At 34.4% G+C, this 13,372-nt stretch overlaps 1 protein-coding gene across 3 annotated transcripts in view; it reads left to right on the top strand.

Moving 5' to 3' along the window:
* CDH9 (cadherin 9) overlaps nt 1–13,372 on the top strand; it is a 122,752-nt gene that overhangs the window by 17,562 nt on the left and 91,818 nt on the right. The window lies entirely within an intron of this gene.

The raw sequence follows: 13,372 nt of genomic DNA, 5'->3' as shown, positions 1-13,372 counted from the left end.
ACCAACTCAACTCTGCATGTAGAGAAGGAAAATAGCTTTATGCCAATTGTCTATGCTATCTGCAAGAACGAAAGTGGAGTTAACTAATTATTTCCAAAAATTTACATGGTGGAATTACATTCCAGTCTGGTTTAGTAAAGAGAACAAGGGATGGGACTAAAAAGACTAGAGATAGGGGCTTTGTATTCATTTACCACTCTGGGATTTCATTTCTTCATTTTAAAAATGATGGAGGGATATAAGCAGACATCTAAGGGCTTTTTCAGTTCTGAAGTCAATTAAGTTTGTGAAAATAGTTATATTAAACTACTGTTTCCATTGTTTCTCTAACAAGCTTTCATCTTGTGAGGAAAAAACAGAAAAATGGAAATAAAACAATTTGGAAGTATCTAAAGAGCTGGATTATGCTCTTATACCTGGTCTTTTTGAAGGCCTTTTCTGAGATGTGGATCCCTGTGTGTTGATGTCCCTCTAGTATTAGATCAACTGCATCTGTTCAATTGACCTTCTCCATATTGCCTAAATTTCCTGCATTCATATCAGAATTTCTGTGCATTAAAAAATATATGAGTTTGAATTTTATTATTGTCACAGATATTCAGAAATGTATTAATTTATCATGTTTACAGCACCAAGCATTCTGTGCTGCTTCACGCATTCTGTTGGCATATTCACGACAATTATAACCCATTTAAACATCAACCACTTAAAAGAAATAGTTTTCTAAAGAAATGATTTATCTTAAATCATTTTTTGTTCAGATAATTCATAGTGTAATCTCATTTGATTGAATTTATATATATATATATTTCTGCAGTTATAAAACTGTGCTCTTTAACACTATTTATGTGTATAAATTATTTCTATATTATAGCAAAGATTGCATGAAATGGAACAATTTTCTAATACAACTGCTCAGTCTTTGGGGAAAAAAAAGTATGTCAGTTTGCCAGTTTTAAAGACAACAACTGGATTCATTTGAAGAATGCATAATTCTAATATCAAATGAATTCCAGAAAACACTCAATTTGTAGTAGACTATATATTTTTTTTAAAAAAAAAAGGAATATAGGTTAGTTATTTCTTTGAGACATTTATATATTGGTGTCTTTCAATGATTCTGTCCTTGCATATCATGTCATTGGTTTATGTCAAAAAATAATCTCTCAGGTACTTCAGGTGTTAGACCCCTCAGTTAAACCTAGAAGAAATTACTATACCTAACCATGTTTTTTCTATAGTGTTATGAGAGTAATAAATGTATGAGTGTGTAAGATAAGTTCTCCCAGATCACAAAAGAGCAACACCCTCTGTTTCAGTGTAATGTCTTGAGGAAACATAACAATACAAGTATCTGATAGTCAATTAAACATTTTGTTTTCTCAATCTATTTACGTGAAAATTAATTATTTTTAGGTAAATTATTTCCTCTCCTTTAGATTTCTTACTGGAGTTACAGATTTCCTTATGATTTGAAGAAGGAAATTAAACTATTCACTAATTAAATTAATCTCATTGTAGAATAACATTTTGTAATAAGGAACTACAGATTCTATTTTTCTTTGGCAATGAACGTTTATTTATAATGGTATCTTGCCCTAGTCTATGGGGAAAATGGGTAGCAGCTGTGCTGGATAAACCACACATAATTATCACATAGGATCTCTTTGCCAATGATATCGCTGGTTATGTAAAATATACATTCTTGGTGTGTATTTTATAAATGTGTCATATTTCATATTACTTTTAATTGTATTTATGTACATGGAAACAGCCTCAATATTATTAGCCCTATTTATACAAGTGTAGAGAAAAATCATGTGATTCAAGTTACTTGAGGCTTATGTGATTCCTCTCCTTCCTTCCTTTGTAAGACTCAATTTTAAGAGATTTTACTTAATATTCCTTCTGTCTTTTCTACTTTATTTTTATAATTTTATGATGCCTGAAAAAATACTTTTCTTTTGGGGGAATATTCAGTTTTAAGACCATAAGTTAAGTATTGCCCATAATATGTCAATGTTAATAAGTCAATATCAGACAGAGTTAAATTTACATCTTAACACATTGTGCAATTCATATGTGAAATCGATCCATTTATGAAATCAAGCTACCTAGCACAATACTTCAGCTCCCTCTTTTGGTTGGCCCAGATTGTAATATGAAAATACAAGGAAATGCCCTAACATGCTTTCATTTCTACTGGCATTTTATGATATTTGAGACAATATTTATTTCATTATTACTGCATAAAATTAATCACCTAAATCACTTTTCTAATAAAAATAAGTCAAATCTACAACTGGACTTTTTTTACCAGTTGAATGCTAAATTATTGAACACTTCATTTTAAAGTTAAAGATGTATTTTGACACAGTTTAACTACATATTATTTAAAATAAATCAGTATTTACTTAATTTTATGAGGATTTTCAAATATGATTTCTCCAAATAAAGTATGAGCATATATGTCACATATATCTGTTTCTCACACTCTATCAATATCTGTATCTCTAGATCTATATTCTCAACTGTAGTAGCAGATTTTTCCAGCCTAATTTTTCCAGTCTTCAAATTTGTTCTTTCCTTTCATAACCAAATATTTAATCCTAGTTCCAGTTTGCATGATAAAACACACTGAGTCCACCCCTCCAAATATTTCGTTAAAATTTCTAGGAGTGTTTCCAAAATTCTGATTTCACCTGTTACTACTTGCTTAGGATTCCTCTGCAAGTTTCTCAATTGATCTCAATGCTCAACCTTAATAGCTTCCTGCTTGTTTCCCTGAGCCCTACTAATTCTAGGACAGAATGACAATTAATAATAATAATAACATTGAACACCGTTTACAGAAGGATAAAATAAAAATGATGTTAGGGAACAGAAGACATCAGGAAAGAAATTTACAATACAGTATTTCACTGCTAAATCCAAATAGTCCAGGCAGTTTCCCAGGACTTAACTCTCAGATATCTCCATCCTTTGCTCTCAGCTTTGCTGCCATGAAGCTGGAGGGCTCCTCTCTAACCAACAGGTGTTATACCTTGACACTAATTGTTACTTGGGAGCCCAGAATCCTCAATTTTTCTCAGACTATAGGAAGAGATTAACAAAAAATAAAATAATTTACTCTGATAACATTATCCCAGAGATGCCAACGTTTTAAAAAATTTACATTATTAAAGAGGAAGCTTAATATACCTGCATAACACATGAGCACTTGGATTTTTCAATTAGAAATCACAAGACCATTACTTAACCTATATCTACATGATTTATAGGGCCCCCGAGAACAGAAAGCGCTTTCATGAGGACAAATCACACCTTGTAATTATAGAATCTAAAATATAATTCTATTAACTTTGTCAATAATATTTTGTCACTAATAACTACCCATGGGTCAGAAATATTTTATACTATCTCTTCTAATTTTGGGTAGATATAAAAATACTTAACTTTTTTTATCTTTAATATGTAGTTCAGTGAAGGTGATACATATCTGATAAATTTTCTATGTATAATATGTGAAAACCAAATTTCTTTTGCTCTTCCTATAAATAAACAAAAGCCCAAATCAGTCTGAATGGCTTCCCTTTTTTTTCGGTTACCCCTGCTTATGAAATATTCCACTTGTAACATAGGAATTGATTCAAATAATTTTGAGAAAGATAATGGGCCTTAAACTGTTTCTTTTAAAAAATGAATAAAAATTAGAATTAATGTCTTTCAGCTTATTATGAAAACCAAAGATAATACGATCTCTCTCACATGCATGTCATAATTGGAAAAGAGCATATGTGTTAAGAAATAGTGGATCCCAAGGTTGAAATGGTAGCATGGGTTAGATAATGGAATTCTGCAAAGTAAGCAAAGGAACTTGAACCTGATGTAGGTGGCAGCACCAGAGACTAGTCTAGCAAGTAAATGAGAATTTACAAGACTGCGCTCTGAAATGAGATCATATGGTTTCATATTCCAACCTAGTCATGTTCTAACTCCAGTCCTAGAGGAGTGATTTGATCCTTCTGAGCCCTAATTTATTTCTCTATAAGAGACCCATACTAATTTTTCATATATGTTCATTTGTGAGGCTCAAGGAAATATACCTAAAAAGTGTCTATTATGATAAAAGAAATATTAGGCAGAAAAATATTTTAAGAAAAGTACTTTGACATATGTATGTCAGAAATCAAAGAAAAAAGGAATAGAAAGAAGACACGAACAGTTTTGAGGTAATGAGTTCCTGTATTTATTAATCTTGAAGCTTCTCATGTTGAAGAAGAGGAGACAAAGAAAAAAAAAAATAATGAAAGAACTTGATAACACCCTGGTACTGAAACTCCAAATGATCTTAATGGAACCCTTTCAAAAACTATCAGGGATTAATTTAAATGAGTAAAAACATGTCTTTTCTCTCTGTGGATTAAGGAATGATGTGTTCTTTGTAACTTTCTGCTTCCTTAATTTTCTCTCAATTTCACCAAAAATTTCATAAATAAAAGTTATCATATCCTAAGTTTTATACTCTCAAAAGCATTTTTAACAGTCGGTTGAAGAAAACAGAATTTTATTTCATGAGTAATTTCCACATTGGACTTAATTTACTCTTGGATTTAAAACTACTACTCAGGAGAAAATTATGTGGCCAATCATGACACATAAACTTTCTCCCAAAATGGATAGAACCAAATCCTCAGATTTTTTAATGCAACCACTGAAAAATTCAAAGTTCATAAATAGCTAAACCTTAGATAAGCATTATTATAAGGTAAATAGCATATAGTTTTTAAGTCTCCTGGCCAAATGAATTCCCTTTCTGAATTGACGGCAGACTCAAAAATGCACAATGATTATACTTTTTGTATACAAATCCTCTAATTGTTTGTGTTCACATAGTGGCATTTTGTGATGAGTACTGTATTTTTTCATCGAACAACAATCTTTCTCACCTGCATCTCTCTCCTCAGCCTAGTACAGTCTATTGATTTCAGCACTGTATTGTAGAAATGACTTGTGAATGCATGGCCAAAACCCATACTTGATATTCCATCAGTGTTCTGGAAAATCCAAGATAAAGTTTGTAAATAATGGGTATTCATATGCCAGTACTGTCTGTTAGAGATATATTGAAATGTTACAGTATCAATTTCTGAGATGGTTATAATTAAGGAAAAATTAAACTGTTCAAAACCAGTAAGATATGTAGAAATGTTAAAGGATAGATTATCTCACTAATAAAAATTATATAAAATGTCAGTACACATTGCATTTGTCTTTATTCAGTCCCTCTATTTACCTACATTAGTTCTGATGATGATGATGTCTTGTTAGATCAGGATGACAAAATCATGAACTAGAAATAGTTGTTGACTAAGTTATTATTAGGAGATAATAACATACTGGATGTTCTGAGTTGCAGTGTTGACACAGGTGACCCTTATATGCTTAATGAGCAGAATCCTTTTAGAAAAGACATCTGTGTCAAGTGTTTGGCAGGGTATATGGTTATAATATTATGCAATGGAAACATGAATTAAAGAATTCTGGGAATCACTATTAATGTTCAGGAAACCAGAGCATATATTCTAGAATTTATATGTGTAATAGGTATCTTCCTAAGAAGCAAACATTTGAGGGTTTTTTGGCTTTAATATATTACATTTAGTATTTTGTATCTCTGATGCTTAATGATGCCATTTAAGCAGCAATCATCTGTTCCCTTGGCAAATATATAGAGAAAAAAATTAAAATTAACTGATCTTATCCTACTGCAGACTTAAAAGAGTTTCCTACAGAGAAGGATCCATAGCAAGAGGTGTAAGGAACCTCAATAAGGCCTGATTTTAGAAGGTTAATTATGATGCATTTTTACTTCTTAGATTTCCTCTTATAGCAAAGAAGAGATAGCCTAATGAGGATTAATAGTGAGAGCATGATAATTTAAAATGAAAATAGTAAATACTCTCCCTTTGGAATTCAGTGGGTTAATAGAGACATTTCAAACCTTTATTAATCTTGTTGGCTGTGCAGTATTTCTAACTAAATTTTAAGCATTTTTAATGTTACAGTGCCTTAAAAAAGAGATCCAATTATGTGCAATATGTGTAAAGTGAAAGATAACATGTTCAAATTTTTGAAACTGTCTGCTACACTTAGGTGTTCCCATCTTTTAATGCACAGACAGTGTATTGAGTCCTTTGATCTCTTGGTCCATTAGTCCTCCTCCAAATCAGACCATAATTCTATACTAACCTCTGGGTACATGATGCAGATAATTAATTTTATTGTAAAACACTTTTGATTCACAGGTACTTATTTATTGAAATATCCTTAGGAAAACTGGGGACCTGAGAGTGGCGGATGGGGATAAAATAAAAATAAATCAAGAAACAAGAGAAGGTCCTTGGATGACCCAACAATTATTACAGCCCGTGAGCTGGGAGTATAATTGATTCAACCCTCTACACATGATGTTGGGCAGTGGGGTGGGAACTGAGTCTATTCCTTAACAAATTTCCTTATAAATTCATAAGTGTGTGTTCACACACAGACACACACACTCACACACACACACCAATAAGTCATATCAGTGCCAATTTTACTACAGTTTTTTGACATATTGTTTAAATCATATCCCTTGTTTTGTTCAGTAAAAACTGTCTATCATGGAATTACTTTAAGAAAGGAACTAATTTATGTTAACTAATCTTATTAATTCTCAAAATTCACACTGCTTTATTTAGATTACAGCATACTGGTTGTATTATCACTGAAAAAGCCCAATGCCCAAAAGATGACCAAGAAAAAAGTTTTAGTCAAAGTTAGGTGTATTAACTTCCTGCAACAAGGCATACTGCCCATCATGGGGAAATTGGAGATATTTTGGTTGGAGGGAGTTCAGATAGGTTTATTATAGAGTTTGGGAATATGCTGGGGCATTTGGGAAGTGCTTCTAAAAGCACGAATCAGCACTTGATTGGGTAATATCAGGAAACTGGGGCAATTCTGTACAGGTATGTTAATTTCTATATGGAAGCTGGAAAAACAGTTTGAAGTTGTCTTTGATAAAGACATAGTAAGAGAGGAAGCTATTTGGTCACTTTGGGGGTGCCTAGTGGCCATGATTTTTGCCTTGTTCACTCATAGAGGGAGCTCGTCTAATGATGATATTCTGTTAAATTGTTTGTGCTCATCAGAAGAAACAATAACCTAGCTCTTAGTTGCCAGGCCAGGTACCAGCTGTCAGCTCTCAGAGCTGATTTTTATTTTCTCCCTTATCACCTAATGGATGTTTAACTTGGGCAATTTATTTAAGCACTCAAAACTTTCTTTTTTTTTTTTTTTGTATATAAAATGGGAACAATATAGCACTTCATCAAGAGGATGTTGACACTGTTATGTGATTTAAGGTAGATACATCAGTCCTAAAGGACTAGGGTGTTCAGGGAGCTTAAAACAAACAAAAAGTTTAATTTCCTCTCCCCCTATATATTCATTATAGGAGCCTAGTTGGGGTATCAGGGAGCTTCTTGTGGTCTTCATTTTGGGTCTTTGGGAAGACTTGATACTTGGTATGGCAAAGGGAAAAAGATAGTGGGAGGATTATTTAGCAGTTTGTAAATCTTCTTCCCCAAAAGAGCATAGATCACATCCACTCAAACTTCACTGGCTAAATAGCTATAGGGAACTTCAAGATGGCAGTGAAGCACAATCCTAGTGGGCTAGAAGAGGGATATATGGGCTGTTTGTGAGCAGAACAGATGATAACCAAAACTGCAAGGAACTTAGAACAGTGCTTGGTCTGTAAGATGTGCTTCATAAATGCTAGATATAGCAATAATAAATGACATTATTATCATCTCCATTTCCTTTCCCTCCATAAAATTTAATAATAATGACTTATCTATCATATGTGAGCTTATTTGCAGATGAACTTTCCAGATGAAATAAACACTGGATTTTTAATATCTGTCAATGAGATATGAAGCAATTTCTTTGTAACTGTGTTGTGTTTGAATAGGTGATTTGCAGAGGAAACCATGCTAATATATTCTTACACTAGACTATTTGTAAAGTTTAGATAGAGAGTATTTGAAATTTAAAACTAAGAATAGTTCATGGTTGATGCTTTTTTCATTTTTGGGGCCAGTTTAGATTTTATTTGACTGGTAAAATTAAATAATCTGTAGCTCCATTATGAAATTGCCAAATGGTATACTAGACTCACATTGTGCTGTGACTGTGAACCCTAATTGAAAGCATTACCATGGTGATTGCTATAGTAACATTTAAATTGGCATCAGTGCCAAGAAATCTTTATTATTGATCTGATAGAGATTTTTTTCACAATAAATTTCAAGAATACAAATGAAAATTTGCTGGTATTTCATTTGTATAGACTGAGAAAAGGAGCAAGTATATATGTTTTGAAGTAAAAATAGATTTTTAATAAAAAATCATTAAATGCAAATGTTCATGCTTTATATATGATTTTATATTTTAATGATATCAGAGTACCTCATGCAGTTTTCTTCCATATCACATTATATTTTCAGCTTGAATTCTAAAAGAAATTAAGATATATACTATGTAATTCAATATACTAAATATTAAGTATTTAAGTCTATTAAGTTATTTAGTCCCTCAACGCATATTTCTAATCTGCTCTGTGCAAGATGATTTAATATAAAGATTAAAAAAAAGCTTATTCTGATTTTGAATAATAGTCTGGAAAAGAGAGAGTCATAAGTAATTTAAAGATAGCTAACCTTAATTGAGCATTTTTGTAAGCCTTTTATGAGAATTAGCAAGAAGCTCATGAATATTATTATTATTGTAAGTTTTACAAATTAAGAAACTGAGAAATAGAGAGAGGTTAGTGTCTTGCCCAAAGTTATACAACTAGTAGAGAGCACAGCTTTCTGAAACATTTCCAAGTTTGTGGTCTTAAAAATGCTTCATGTTAACTCCCTGACCTAAATATTATGTAGTCAATGATGCTGAAGCATGAAAAAGAATCTCTTACTTTTACCAGGTATAGTCAAGAAAATATTACAAATTGGTAATAAATATTAATATTTAATTAGCACTGTATTAGTTTCCTAGGGCTGCTATAACAAAGTACAGTAAACTGGGTGGCTTAAAACAACTGAAATTTATTATCTTACAGTTATGGAGGCTAGCTGTCTGAAATCAAGGTGTTGGCAGGTCGCTACTCTCTCCATAGACTCTTCCAGCTTCTGGGAGGTTAATTTGTGGCAGCATAACTCCAGTCTGTACATCCGCCTTCACATGGCTGTCTTCACTCTACATTTGTTTCCTTTCTTCTTATAATCCAGTAATATCAGATTAAGGCCCACACTAATTAAGAATGACTTCATCTTAACCTGATTACATCTTCCCAGACCCTATTTCCAAATGAACTCACATTCATATGTACCAGGGGTGAGGAGTTCAATATATCTTTTGGGGGACACAATTCAACACATAACAAGTACTCTCATATACTAATTAAGCAATCATCCAAACTGTTGACTGAATATTTCTGGATTTCTTTCTTCCAAATATATCATAAGACTGTTTATCCTTCTTCCCAACATCTGAATTTAGACATAACCATGGGATGTGCTTTGCACACTGAAATATGAGTGCAAATGAGTATGTCTCTTCTGTGTGGACAGCATAAGGGCCAGCATGAGGTGCTCCATGTTCCTTCTGTCTTCTCTTGGCAATCCTGGGAGCACAGAGATGGGACTTAACTTGCCTTGGGTTCCTGGTGATAAGATTTATCACAGCCTCCCAGGAAAACCACAGTGATTATATACCCTGAGCAAGAATAAGCATTTGTTTCCAAAGCCACTGAGAATTTGAGAGTTTTATGTTACCATGGAACAATGTGACTGGTGCATAAATATCTACTAGAAGTCATATGCTGTCCTAACAACAACAACAACAACAAAATCCATAAAATTTGTAGCACTGACTTAAGGCCTGGCCATCCAGCAGTCAAGAAAGCCTTGTCAGAATCTCAAAAGATGGAAATTCATTTCATACAGGGGTGTAATATTTGGTAAAACTATCACCTGTGATAACTTGGAAGGCAGATTCTGGGACCAATGAGCTTGTAGCTATAGGGGAAAATGTGGAAAAACAGACTATCAGTAGGGTGTACTTGTCACTATGGCTGTGTCATCAAAGTACTATAAAAAAGAGATAAATTTAGAGAGCTATTGCCAGTTTGTTAGCAGGAATATAAGGAAAAGGAGATGGCATGAATGGGGTACCGGCATGGCGAGAGGAAGAGGCAACTTTTTTGATGCTTTCTCATAAAAAAGAAATAGTATTTGGTGTGAAAATGGCTGATTAAAACTTTTGTAGCAAAAAGAAAATCAAGAGAATGGCCATCACTTCTATTTTTAAACTTCTGAATGGATTATATCAGCAAGTGTTGAGCTGCACCCTGCAGGCCTACAAGGCCTGTACATGCCCAGCTTCAACACCAAAGAAAGAGCCCGGAGTCAGCAACAGAGACATCAATGGTTTAATGGATGAGGGATCTTACATGTCTGAAGCAAGGTCCTGGAGGACACCTCACCACATGTTGCAGAAGGCGGGCAGGACCTGGTGGCAGTCTTCGCTCCAGGGTGGGAAGGGGAGATTGCCAGTTACAGGGGGAATTGAGGGCAGGTTGGCTCATGGGTTACCAGGGAAACCAGCAGAGAGGGATGCCCCTCACTGCCCCTTTGATAAGCTATCATAGTAGAGATGTTATGATCTAAAGCCAGAACAATCATTAGCTGGGGCCTGGAGCTAATATGTATGAAGTTCAGTAATGTGAGTAGAGTATAAGTGAAGCAGGCACTGGTCTAGCAAGGAATGTACAGAGAGCAAGTGAACAGGCATCTTGTGTGGTCTGACCCTACAGCAAATAATTCAGGACCCAGTTAAGTGTTCCCAATAAATCCTTTTACTTGGACAAAATTTCTCATGTTAAAGACACTAAAGCTGTGGTTTGTCCTGTAAAGCCCAATAAGACTAAGGAACCTAAAATCAAGTTAATATAGCAAGACCTGTGGAGCAGTGGTAAGAAAATAAGTATAGAAAATCTAAGTATGTATAAGTAGAAAATATTCTATGGAGTGTCTCTTGACACATGAAACTGAAAAGAGCCAAATAGAAAAAGAGGATTTAGTTTTTAAGAGTAGTACTGCCAAAAAACCACGAGCCCAGACCAAAAAACCTGGGTCTCATTGTTAAAATGATCTTTGGGCTATCAATTTCCACAGCCAGTAAACTGGCTAAGAATTTTTTTTCAACTGTCAAGGAGTCATACGGCCTTCTTCAGCTGTGGTCAGAGAGATCAATGAATATGAAAGAATTCCAGAAGGTGAAGAGCTACAAAGAACAGTGGACAAGGGAGACCCTCTCAGGAACCAGACTTGAAGAATAAGGTCTAATTATGGCCTAATTCTCCACTGCCAGGATAGTAGGATATGCAAACCTGATTTCAAAATTGCCATGGATTTCAGAAGAAAAGCATTATGTTTATATTGCCCCTGTCTCAACCTATTTGTTGCATGTGTGGGGAATAGATATACTATTTTAGTTCATAGGTCTCAGGTCATGTGACACTTCATCTAGACTTGATGTACAGACTACTGCACGCTATCCCCTTTGTACAATCCCTCAATTTGAACTTCATGACAAGTCTGCATGTGACCTGTGAGTTGTATTTTGGTATATTTTTCTCCAGGAGGAAGAATCAGCCTTATATTTGGTAGCTAGGGCTTTAATTATAATGATCATCCTTGTTATTTGCCAAATATTTCTGAGTGTTTTGTAGGAAGGTACTTCACCAATACCTTTGAAGTTAGACAAAGCAACCTGATTTGGTCAATGAAAAGTTAATGGAATTGACCAAATGCCAAAGTTATTTTTTTCCTGCCTTGGCAAAGGTAGAAGCAGAGATTGGAGCATGTCTCCCTCAGCCTGAAATTCTGATAAAGATGAGGTAGAACGACCTTCACTAGCTGACCTATGATAAACTTGCTGTGTGTGTGAGAAATATACATTATTGTTTTAATATAATGTTATCACTGTATTAACTAACCCATTCAAACTAGTATAGTCAGGCATTATTCTATTTATTTTATGTGTATCAAGCAGTTTAACTCAAAACACTAAAAAAGGCAACAATACAACAGGCACATCAAGGCAACCAGGGAACCAATGATTAAATAACACGTTCAGGGTCACCTAGCTAGGACTTGAAAGAGCCAGAGGTCATGCCTCAAACAGTGACCTGTAAGAATCCGAATCTTAATATTTGAACAGTTTTCAAGGCTGACTCTACAGAAAAATGAAATCATGACAGATATTAGAACATTTGCAAATGTATTCGTCACTAAGAGAGATTGTAGCATCTTCTAGGAATTAAAAGCTAGACCATTTGATTTTTTGAACATTTAGAGACCACTTGAATGGTAAAAGACAGTCTATATTTGTTCATAAAAGCACTGCAATATATTAATTACATAGTGAAGGTTATGGTTTCAATCCAATGGTCAACTTCCAGTCCCCATAGTTTTGATCACTTGGTTTGATGTCACTACCTCCTCCTTCATACACTTTCCTCTCTGGGTTACAAGAACCCTCTCCACGCACCACTCCTTCAGTTGCTCTGTCCTGCTTCTCCTATACTCTCTCCCTCACTTACTTCTATCAGATAGACACAACTGAAACAAACCAGGCACTCTATTGCTGTAGGACCCTTGATCTAGCTTTTACTATGACTGAAAGAACATCCCCCACATATCTAATTGGATGGCTCCCCTTTCTTCAAGTATTTACTCAATGCTTTCTCAATGAGACCAACCTGGGATTTCACTTCCCTTCCCCTGCCCAGCCCCTATATTCACATCCCACCGTATTGCTCTAAGTTTTTTTTTCAATAGCACTGAATACTTTCTACTATATGTTTTTCATATTTATTGTGTTTATTGTATAGTGTTTCTCTTTCTGCATGTTTTGTTTGTATCCCAAGCACCTGAAGTGTGCTATATGCCTGGCAATAGTAGGCACCAGACAAATATTTGAAGAATAGGTGAATGGCTCCCTTCTAACAGATCCAATGCTCATTCGGACCATATAGATAATCTTAGGTAATTCTCTAGAATCAGACTGAGACTTGGATTTGAGTACAGGTGATTGACTGAAAACGTGCTTCTCAGGAGGAAACTGTAAATAGGGAATGAATCAGGAGAGAGAAAGTGGAAGAAAACACCCTAGTTTAGTGGTTCTCATCAGTCCAGAAAAATTCTCAGAAGAAGGGAGAGGCTATAGGCACTTAGCAGGCAAACCTCAGAGCAGCTGG

The sequence above is a fragment of the Globicephala melas genome, chromosome 3, assembly GCF_963455315.2.
Source record: "Globicephala melas chromosome 3, mGloMel1.2, whole genome shotgun sequence".
NCBI lineage: Eukaryota > Metazoa > Chordata > Mammalia > Artiodactyla > Delphinidae > Globicephala > Globicephala melas.
The sequence above is the reverse complement of the archived record's forward strand: the minus strand, read 5'-3'. Positions and strand labels throughout refer to the sequence as shown.